Consider the following 12,195-nt stretch of genomic DNA (forward strand, 5'->3'; position numbering starts at 1 on the left):
TTGTGTACTTCTGCGTATCATAAATCCATCCCTAGGTGGCAATCTTGGTCCTTCAGTGACCATGTTGTCACCTCAAATTCTACAGTTTCCTTCTGAGAAAGAAGAAGAGGTGGTGAATGCAGAACACTAATTTGTGCACAGCTGTCAATAAATGCTCCATCAGCAGAAAAAAAAGGCAATCCTCTTAAGCAGGGAGGATTAATAAGATGAATAGGCTTAATAACAATCAATTAATAGACGTTCTGTTAAGAACCTAACGCAGACAGCGAGGATATCTTGGCCAGCGTTTCGGAGATTGTCCAGTCGCATCACGCTTCAAGGATGTCCTGAATCAAGGCAGACGGAGGTCTCCTTGACACCTGAGATGATACCTAAATGGGACACAGAGGTCCCATTTAGGTATCGTATGTTGATGGCACTCTGTGTGCCTCAACGTCTATACTTAATGTTATATCAATTTAATACCAGTTTAATGATATTTATATTTCTCCAGGCAGAAGAAATATAAGATTCGTTAGTTGGGTGAGAAGAGAGGACTTAAGGTTAAATCGATTTAATTCTCTGGTGTCAACAGGCACTTGGAATATATTGGGAAAAGTAGTTTGGAGGAGAAGGGAACTAGAACTCAATAAGATTTCAAAGTCGATCCCCATTAAACCCAAACTCCCAAGAGCCTTATGACAGTAGAATCATAGAATCAAAGAGTTGGAAGAGACCTCATGGGCCATCCAGTCCAACCCCATTCTGCCAAGAAGCAGGAATATTGCATTCAAATCACCCCTGACAGATGGCCATCCACAGTACTATGGCATCTGTTGTATTGAGGCCATAGCGTCACTCTAACAGTGTAGATCAGGCATGGGCAAACTTCGGCCCTCCAGGTGTTTTGGACTTCAACTCCCACTATTCCGAACAGCCGGTAGGCTGTTAGGAATGGTGGGAGTTGAAGTTTAAAACACCTGGAGGGTCGAAGTTTGCCCATGCCTGGTGTAGACCAATGAAAAGAATGTTTCAACACAAAATTACGGGGTGGGAGGAGGTTTCTAAAGTGTTTCTGAAATTGGATGGGGTCTGTATTGTGTAACTATAACGAGTTACCTACTTTTTCGGTACTTTTCATTAAGTAATTGTGTCAATAGGGATGCCTTTCCCCCTCATTGTTAGAGCTATTGGCATGACACTTGCTACGATTATAATTCACATTTACCACTGTTATCCCATGAAGTTTCAGAACATTTCACTCATCCAATAATTTTTGGGGAATTTACAAAGTTTTTAAAAACATAATTTTTAAGAGCCTTAGAAGAGCTATCTCTTTGAATTTTCAATGCAATGACACAAGATAAGAAAACTTTCAAACCAGGAATAGATTTCCCCCCCCCACATTTTCTTGCATGTTGTTTATTCGTTCAGTCGCTTCCGACTCTTTGTGACCTCCTGGACCGGCCCAGGCCAGAGCTCCCTATCGGCTATGGCCATCCCCTGTTCCTTCAAGGTCAAGCCAGTCCCTTCAAGGATACCATTCATCCATCTTGTCCTTGGTTGGCCCCTTTTCCTTTTTCCTTCCATTTTTCCCAGCATCATTGTATTCTCCAAGCTGTCCTGTCTTCTCATGATGTGGCCAAAAACATATTCAGAATGAAAAACCACAGTTGTTGCTAGCAGTAGTAGCTAGAAGGCTGTGGCAGCTTTGAGTTTCCTTTGGGAGAGATAAAGCTTGGTATATATAAATATTATTAAAATAATAGATGAATAGTTTTTTTAAAAAAAAAACCTACTTTAAAAACTTCTAGAGGTTTTTTTAGCAGAAGCTGGATGGCCATCTGTTGGGAGAGATTGAACTGTGTATTCCAGCATGGCAGAAGAGGATTGGATTGGATGGTCTTTGGAGGCACCTTCCAGCTCTTTGGAGGTCCCTTCCAGCTGGAATGTTAAATAGCCTCTGTGTGTCTGTCTATATATGTGGTGTGTCTATGTTGGGGTCCAGCCTGAGTTTGAACCTGATTCTCTGTTTGTACTCCTGATGCTAATGAAAATATATTTACTGATGCTAATGAAAATGTACTTCCCGATGCTAATGAAAATGTACTTCTTGATGTCAATGATCCTGAAATTAGTGAGGAAGAAACTTCTGTAGATTTGGAAAATGAAAGTACCAGTGTTTATGAGAATGTTTCAGAGGGAAGCCATGACCTTTCACTCCCTTCTGCACTTGGGGACCTTAATGAGAATAGAAGGGGCCAGATCTGGCAAGACAGGAGTCAATCACTCAGCTTGCGAAGGTCTTCCAGATTAAAAAAAAAATACAAACAACGGCTTCAAAGCAGGGAGGCGTTTCACGAAACCAATTCCTTGGCTTTAAGTGCCTTCCGCCAGGCTGACTTTCTCAGTTCAGGCATCGTTTTAGATTGATGAAGACCTTGGCAGTTCTCCCGGTTTCCCTGGCCATCGTCTTGAAAGATTTCTAGGACACCAAGTAACGGCGCTCCATGCAGTCATGCCAGCCACATGACCTTGGAGGTGTCTACGGACAACGCTGGCTCTTCGGCTTAGAAATGGAGATGAGCACCACACCCCAGAGTCAGACATGACTGGACTTAATGTCAGGGGACTACCTTTACCTTTACCTTAAGTACGGTTAGTGGATTGCTAACAGGTTCCAGTATTTTACAGTGTGGCTTTGGGTTTTGATCTTCTTCATAGACATTCATGTTTGCTGATTTTGCTGTGGCTTTTGACTTTGCATTTTTTCTTTATTTTGTAACAATTTTTCTTCAATAAAAAAGGATTGTTTTTTCACAGTAAAGTATGGTGGATAGTTATCTTAGGGCCTCGTTTCCTGCTCTGGATTGCAACAGTCTATGGCACTGAATGTTTGCCATGTGTATGTACGTTGTAATCCGCCCTGAGTCCTCTGCAGGGTGAGGGCAGAATATAAATACTATAAATAAATAATAAATAAGTAGCCTCATAATGTTAATCTGAGGAAAGATGAGCCTGGGAAAAGGCCAGAAAAGAAGGAAGATTTCTGAGATGGGGATCCAAACAGTGGTTGAGAAAGGATCATTTTTTTCTTTTGTTTGTTTCTCGTGGTAGAATGGTAAGGAGATGACAAATTACACATTAACAAAACTATGGTGTTGGCTTTCAGTGCGGTTGTGCATCTCAATCGTGACTAACATTCACCAGACTGTGACCATGGTGTGTTTACATGACACTTCCATCCATGTTTGTGGAATCCCTTGTGCAATTGCTTGGCCTCATTTGTGGAATTTACCAGGGCAGGAGATCCAAATTAAGTCTATATGGATTCTATCAATTCTATTGATTTTATTGAATAGATCCGGCATGGGCAAACTTGGGCCCTCCCAGGTGTTTTGGACTTCAACTCCCACAATTCCTAACAGCCTACCGGCTGTTAGGAATTGTGGGAGTTGAAGTCCAAAAAACCTGGAGGGCCCAAGTTTGCCCATGCCGGGTGTAGATGCACCCTTGATCAGGATCTTCTGTTCTTTGCTGAATACAAAAAAAAATTCAGTGCTATTTGAAGTAACAGTTGTACAATATTATTTTTACTTGAAAGTAGGAGAAATTGTACTCCCCCTCCCGCTGGCCCTTCTCTTAGCAAAGGATCTGTTCATCTTCTTCTGCCCTTTCACTTTGGCTGTCCTTAAACCACAATTTGATGGTCAGCCTTCTTCTTCTGCTGAGAGAGACGAAAAGGAAATACTCCCCTCGCCTCTGAAACCCCGTTGATAAAGATGTACATTTTTTCTGAGTTGAGGGGGAGTGGGAATGTTTATGCCTCTGACTTTCCCATCTGTTCTGGCTCCTTATTAAGGCCCTTCGCTGCCATTGAGGGCAACGAGGCCAATGGGTCAGCCTTGCTTCTGAAGCCGCCAAAGCCGCCAATCCAAACAGAGCGGACAGGGGGCTCGAGATTCCTGGCCAAGACCGAAGACACTCCTCTCTTGCGTCTCTATGTTGTCTTCTTCTCAACCTTCTCTTCTGCAGGCTAAACATGCGAAGCTCTTGAAGACACTCCTCAGAGGGATTCATGGTCTCCAGACCTTTGATCATTTCAGTTGCCCTCCTTTGGACACAGAAGATCTTGCGTCTCTGTGTTGTCTTCCTCTCAACCTTCTCTTCTGCAGGCTAAACATGCCCAGCTCTTGAAGACGCTCCTCAGAGGGATTCATGGTCTCCAGACCTTTGATCATTTTAGTTGTCCTCCTTTGGACACAGAAGATCTTGCGTCTCTGTGTTGTCTTCCTCTCAACCTTCTCTTCTGCAGGCTAAACATGCCCAGTTCTTGAAGATGCTCCTCAGAGGGATTCATGGTCTCCAGACCTTTGATCATTTTAGTTGCCATCCTTTGGACACAGAAGATCTTGCGTCTCTGTGTTGTCTTCCTCTCAACCTTCTCTTCTGCAGGATAAACGTGCCCAGCTCTTGAAGACACTCCTCAGAGGGATTCATGGTCTCCAGACCTTTGATCATTTTAGTTGCCCTCCTTTGGACACAGAAGATCCAACCAGTCCATACTCCAGGAAATAAAGCCTGACTGCTCATTGGAGGGAAGGATATGAGAGGCAAATATGAAGTACTTTGGCCACATAAATAGAAGACAGGAAAGCTTGGAGAAGACAGTGATGCTGGGGGAGATTGAAGGAAAAAGGAAGAGGAGCCAACCAAAGGCAAGATGGATGGATGGTATCCTTGAAGGGACTGGCTTGACTCTTAAGGAACTGGGGGTGGTGACGGCTGACAGAGAGCTCTGGCCTTGGCTGGTCCATGAGGTCATGAAGAGTCAGAATCGACTGAACGAATAAACAACAACAACCTTTGGACACCTTCCAACTTAAAGTCAAGATTTAAGTGGTGCCCAGAATTGGACACAGCATTCCAGGAGAAAAAGGTCTAAGCCAGTGGTTCTCCACCTGTGGATCCCCAAGTGTTTTGGCTTACAACTCCCAGAAATCCCAGTCAATTTACCAGCTGTTAGGATTTCTGGAAGTTGAAGGCCAAAACATCTGGGGATCCACAGGTTGAGAACCATTGATCTAAGCAGTATAGAGTGGCACCATGACTTCCCTTGATCTAGACCAGTGGTTCTCAACCTGTGGGTCCCAGTTGTTTTGGCCTATAACTCCCAAATATCCCAGCCAGTTTATCAGCTGTTAGGATTTTTGGAAGTTGAAGGTCAAAACATCTGGAGACCCACAGGTTGAGAACCACTGGTCTAAGCAGTATAGAGTGGCACCATGACTTCCCTTGATCTAGACTAGTGGTTCTCAACCTGTGGGTCCCCAGATGTTTTGGCCTTCAACTCCCAGAAATCCTAACACCTGATAAACTGGCTGGGATATTTGGGAGTTGTAGGCCAAAACAACTGAGGACCCACAGATTGAGAACCACTGATCTGGCCACTAGACTCCTTTTGATGCAGCCCAAAATCCCATTGGCTTTTTTAGCTGCTGCGTCACACTCCTGGCTCATGTTCAACTTGTATGCCAAGACTGCAAGATGATCTTCACAACTAACTCTCAACAAGGCGAATTGTGGTATTTTCCAGGGAGAGTGACTTATGTGGGAAGGCGCTAAAGAGAAGTGGAAAGAGAAGTGTGAGTCTTGCTTGGGAGACTGGGGAGTAACCGCAGCATCCAAACCCAACATTTACATCGGTTTTTGCAGCCCCACCCTTGAGACGACTCACTTCTCGCAGGACCAGTGAGTCAGCAACTGGGAACAACTGGTCAGCTTCCCATGGCTATCCAGTGAATCACCGTGCTTTAATTCAGAGCGACATGGTTTTCTATTGCTGTTTTTAGACTTCCAAGCTCCGCCTGGCCTCACTCTGCTTAGGAGAAGGCTTGCCTTCATTCTTTCATTTCATTCCACTCCGTGCTAGAGATCCGTACCAGCAGCAGGACCAAAATTCATTGAAACGTAGAATCATAGAATCATTGAGTTGGAAGAGACCTGGTGAGCCATCCAGTCCAACTCCATTCTGTAAAGAAGCAGGAAAGTTGCATTCAAAGCACCCCTGACAGATGGCCATCCAGCCTCTGTTTAAAAGCCTCCAAAGAAGGAGCTTCCACCACACTCCAGGGCAGAGAGTTCCACTGCTGAACAGCTCTCACAGTCAGGAAATTCCTCCTAATGTTCAGGTGGAATCTCCTTTCCTGTAGTTTGAAGCCATTGTTCCATCTCTCTCTCTAAAAATGCAATAATCAAAATACAAATGATGGAAGGAGAGTCTTGACTGTGTCTGTTGCCTATGCCATGAGTATATTGCTGTATATGTCATTGATTGATTGTGGACCGGGATTCTGATCTGTGTGCATATCTGTATATAGAGCAACGTGTCTAGATTAAGTCTCCTGATATTTTGAATGAAAACGGATTCAGTGAGTTTTTCTAAACAGTGTGCAGGACAAGGTCAGATGTTGCAGTTAAGTACTCTGCTGATAAGGACTCTGCTGTGTTTGTTTTTGCTTGCCTTTGAGGCATTGAGTCTAGTGTGCAGTGTTTCCAGGGAATGTGTGATTGGGAAACTATGAATCACGGACCTATCCCATGACAGACACACTTAGAAGCAACTTCCCAACAGGGTAAGGGTCCTCCTGACAACACTTTGCTCAGCAACCGACCAGAAATAGCTGCATCTCTGATAGCTGGAATCCATGGAAGCTGAGATATGCTTTTCCTGGCACAGGATGAATGGAAGTCCAATCCATGCGCTGCCAAGATCTTTCAGTGGCGTCCATGCGCTAATGAAGAGCCTTGCGCAAGTGGCAAAAGGTCTTGGGCTGAATCATGTTGCAACCTATAAACATGGGATGCCATGTCACAAGAGGCTGGCTGGTGCCTTCATTTGGAGCTGATATACACCGATATCTGTACACTGAAGTGATAGCAACTGTTTCATCTATGCTGATGATCGTGCCATTACTGCTCAAGCAGAGAGCTTTGAGATGGTAGAACAGAAGCTTTGCGAAGCTCTAGGTGCTCTTACTGCCTATTAGAGGGGAAACCAGCTGATCCCAACCCATCTAAAACACAGACATGTGCCTTTCATCTCAAGAACAGAGAAGCATCCCGAGCTCTGAGGATCACCTGGGAAGGAATCCCACTGGAGCATTGCAGCGCACCCAAATACCTGGGAGTCACTCTGGACTGTGCTCTTACCTACAAGAAGCATTGCCTGAATATCAAGCAAAAAGTGGGTGCTAGAAACAATATCATACAAAAGCTGACTGGCACAACCTGGGGATCACAACCAGACACAGTGAAGACATATGCCCTTGCACTATGCTACTCTGCTGTTGAGTATGCATGCCCAGTGTGGAACACATCTCACCACACTAAAACAGTGGATGTGGCTCTTAATGAGACATGCCGCATTATCACAGGGTGTCTGCGCCCCACACCACTGGAGAAATTACACTGCTTAGCCGGTATTGCACCACCTGACATCCACCAGGAAGTAGCAGCCAATAGTGAAAGGACCAAGGCAGAGACATCTCCAGCTCATCCTCTGTTTGGGTATCAGCCAGCACATCAACGACTTAAATCAAGACATAGTTTTCTTAGATCTACAGAGACACTTGCTGGAACACCCCAGCAAGCGAGAGTCCAAAAGTGGCAGGCCCAAACTCAGCACCTCAATCCATGGGTGATACCAGATGAGAGACTCCCCCCTGGTCACACAGAAGACTGGGCGACTTGGAAGGCCCTGAACAGACTGCGCTCTGGCACCACGAGATGCAGAGCCAACCTTAAGAAATGGGGCCACAGGGTGGAATCCTCGGCATGCGAGTGCGGAGAAGAGCAAACCACTGACCACCTGCTGCAATGCACCCTGAGCCCTGCCACATGCACCATGGAGGACCTTCTTGCAGCAACACTAGAAGCACTCCAAGTGGCCAGATACTGGTCAAAGGACATTTAATCAACTACCAAACTCACAAATTTTGTATTTTGTCTGTTTGTTTGCTTTGTTCTGTTAGAAATGTAATATAATTGACTGGTTGCCCTGACACGACAAATAAAATATTAAAATATTAGCAAATAGCTGGAGGACCTCAGAATATACTTGCCCTTCCTGATAAAGGAGATCACTAAAAACTATTTATCTCTGAATGCTGATGGTGCACAACTCAGTGAATGCATGCGAGAGGAGCCCATCATACATCTGCAAGACCTTTCACTTCAAAGGCTGCCAGGAAATGCCATCTGGGGGGAATTACTTGCCCAAAGTTTTTAAGCCATTGGAATCCCCTTGATAGCACCAGATGTCTGGCTTACGTGGCTATCTCACATCCTCCATTTCAAGTTGTGTTTATCCCACTGCAAGGGTTTAGAGAAGATGTACACAGTGCCACAAAGCTCTGATGTGCAAGAAAGAAGGGACTTTGAAAGCCTTCACTTCTGCCACCTCAAGGATGCCTTCTGACTGTTTCCTGGGACTGAACAGAATCACAAAGTTGAAAGAGATCACAAGGGCCATCCACTCCAATCCCTTGTCACACAGGAAGACACAATCACACACGGGAACAGGCCACAGTGGGAAGCATGAATTGCAGAAGATAGACCTGCAAATAGGCTTGTTGGCTAGGATGAGCTGAGCTAATCACAGTGCACAGATTTTGCCTGCAAGATATCCCAACTGAATTTACCTTATGAACGAGATTTGAATGAAAAGTAATGCCTCCACCTTCGTAACTCCTCAACAGATGGCAGTCCTGGTATACGGCAGGTACTGGCTTGTTCAGTAGACTCTCCTCTACAGTTCCATTTTGGCAGGAAGCCTTAGCATTGAACGGTTGTGTTGTTAAAGTGCAAAGTATGGAACCCTTCGCAGACGGTTGGTCAATGCGACTTAAGCAGCGTGCAGTCATTGAATTCTTGACAGCAGAAGGTGTCACTCCAAAGGAGATTAATCAGAGAATGCAAGCTGTTTATGGTGACTGTGTTGATGTGAGTACTGTGCGTTGTTGGGCGAGTAAGTTTAAAGAGGTTGAGGTGGGAACATCTCACTTGTGTGACAAAGAGTTGGACGCCCTGTGACAGCAACCACTGAGTTTCACAAGCAAAAGGTTGACAGATTGATTCAGGATGATCGTCGTATCAATCAGAGAGAAATTTCAAGCATAGTCGGCATTTCACAAGGACGTATGGGTCACATTATTCCTTTGCTTGGCTATCGGAAGATCTGTGCACGATGGGTACCCAGGATGAGAGAACTGTGAGACGCTGGTTGTGGAAACAGAGTGTCGACTTCTTCCATGATGGCTTCAGAAAACTTGTTCATCGTTGGCAAAAATTTATCCAATTGTCTGGTGATTATGTGGAAAAGTGAATAGTGGTTGTTAAAGAGCACATTCTAAGGATTATTTTTGTGTTTGATTTATTAAAATATTCCCACCCAAACCCAAGTATTGGGTTTTTGAGGTCTGGCTTCTTACTATCCGGGAAATCCTTTGTTGGGTGGTGATTAGTTGGCCCTGATTGTTTCTTGTCTGCAGTTCCCCTGTGTTTGAGTTTTGTTCTTTAATTACTGTTATGATCCAAGAGTTTTTTCAACCCTCGTACTCATAGAGAAGTCTAGAAATTTTGGTAAAAAAAAAAAAACCAACCTAAAAAAGTGGGTCGACTCATCTACAGGTCAAGACCTCAACTATGTAACAAAATACGGGGAAAAATTCTGTTTCTGGTTTGAAAGTGTTATTTCCTGTTTAATTGTGTGGAACTTACTTTGAAAGTCATTGTTCCACTTGAGAAACTTCGTTTTTGTGGCTGCCACAAACTAGGTTGAATGGGTTGAGACTCGATGAGATGTTCATTGGAAAACCAGAGCCAAATGTACTAAAGTGGGGATGTCCTTCCCCCAAAAGCAGTTCAAAAATGATGGAATTGAATCAAACTTGGCACACAGAACTCCCATGACCAACAGAAAATAGTGGAAGGGTTTGGAAGGCATTGACCTTGAGTTTTGGTGTTGCAGTTCACTTACATCCAGAGAGCATTGCGGACTCAAACAATGAGATCTGGACCAAACTTGGCACAAATACTCAATCTGCCCAAATGTGGACACTGGTGGAGTTTTGGAAAAATAGATTTTGACATTTGGTAGTTATAGTTGCTGGGATTTATAGTTCACCTACAATCAAATAGCATTCTGCTGCCCTGGAGACTAGGACATGGAACAATGGCTTCAAACTACAAGAGAGGAGATTCCATGTGAACATTAGGAAGAACTTCCTGACTGTGAGAGCCGTTCAGCAGTGGAACTCCTTGCCCCGGAGTGTGGTGGAGGCTCCTTCTTTGGAAGCTTTTAAGCAGAGGCCGGATGGCCATCTGTGGGGGGTGCTTTGAATGCAATATTCCTGCTTCTTGGCAGGGGGTTGGACTGGATGGCCCATGAGGTCTCTTCCAAATCTAGGATTCTATGATTCTCATGGCACACAATCACCATGCCTTGAAGGGACTCGCTGGCGTGAGCCTCCCTCCAGCCTCACATGCTCTCCCTCGTCTACACATGTGCACCACGCTGCCATACGCCGAGCACGCCTGCTCTCCCCTTCTCGCTTGGAGTCTCAGAAACAGCCCTCCCCGTGGCCGAAATGCCAGCCAATCACTGCAGAGGAGGGTTTTTGGTGGGAGGATTCACTATCATTTCCAAAAAGGAAGAGAAGGACAAGCGGAGAGATCTTCAACTTTTTCTGCCAAAGGGGTTCATAAGACCATCAGAAATCTATGTTTTCTGATGGTCCTTGGCAACCCCTCTGAAACCCCCTTGCAACCCCTCCCCCCCAAGGGTCCCGACCCACAGGTTGAGAAACAGTGAAGTAGCATGGCTGGCAAAAGCTCTTCAGACAGAGATTTTGGAAAGCGCCAAGAAGTCAGAAGTTGAAAATGTGCCAATGTACAAACTTGGTTAAGAAGGCAACTTGGCTTCAAACCGTGGCTAGTAAGCAGAAGGATCTATTTGGCCACTAAGAGAAAAGACCTTTGGTTTGACCCAGCACAGACCCTTCTTGTGTGGATGCTGGAGTTGCATGCTACCAGAACACGCTTTCATCATGTGGATGCTGGAGTTGCATGCTACCGGAACACGCTTTCATCATGTGGCGCTTGCAGAGAGCAAGGCTGTCCCCATCCTGCCCGGTTAGCATCACCCCATCAAGAGAGGAGTTTCGCTTTGAGAGCGGCTGGAAAAGGCTGCCCACATCTAGATCAAGGCGAAACATCTGAAGTCAGTGTGGGAATGAGCTACAAAGAGGAAAGGGGGTCAACCGAGGGCCATGGGAAGCAGGACAGTGCTTTTCAGAAATAATAATCTTTGTTCCAGCCGAGGGCGAGGAATGCATGCAATAGCCGCCTCTCTGTCCTCACAAAACGGGCTGCTGACTTCACCAAGAATTCGTGCACGGTTCTCCTGCCTCTCCTTTTACCTGGGTCAAGATGACCCCAATGATAGGAAAAGACTGGGTTCTTGTGTGCTTTCCAGGCTGTATGGCTGTGTTCCAGAAGCATTCTCTCCTGACATTTCGCCTGCATCTATGGCAGGCATCCTCAGAGGTAGGAGCCCCCGGTGGCGCAGTGGGTTAAACCCCTGTGCCGGCAGGACTGAAGACCGACAGGTCACAGGTTCGAATCCGGGAAGAGGCGGATGAGCTCCCTCTATCAGCTCCAGCTCTTCATGTGGGCACATGAGAGAGGCCTCCCACAAGGATGATAAAAGCATCAAATCATCCAGGCATCCCCTGGGCAACGTCCTTGCAGACGGCCAATTCTCTCACACCAGAAGCGACTTGCTCCTGACACGACTAAAAATCCTCAGAGGTTGTGAGATCTGTTGAAAACTGGGTAAGTTTACATATCTGCGGAATTTCCCGGGTGGGAGAAAGAACTCTTGTCTGTTTGAGGTAGGTGTGAATGTAGCAATTGGCCATCTTGATTAGCATTTAATGGCCTAGCAATTTTCAAGCTCTGGCTTCTTACTGCCTGGGGGAATCCTTTGTTGGGAGGTGATTAGTTGGCCCTGATTGTTTCTTGTCTGGAGTTGTCCTGTGTTTGAGTTTTGTTCTTTAATTACTGTTATGATCCAAGAGTTTTTTTAATACTAGTAGCCAGATTTTGTTCGTTTTCATGGTTTCCTCCTTTCTGTTGAAATTGTCCACATGCTTG

Source organism: Anolis sagrei, chromosome 1, assembly GCF_037176765.1.
Source record: "Anolis sagrei isolate rAnoSag1 chromosome 1, rAnoSag1.mat, whole genome shotgun sequence".
Classification (NCBI taxonomy): Eukaryota; Metazoa; Chordata; class Lepidosauria; order Squamata; family Dactyloidae; genus Anolis; species Anolis sagrei.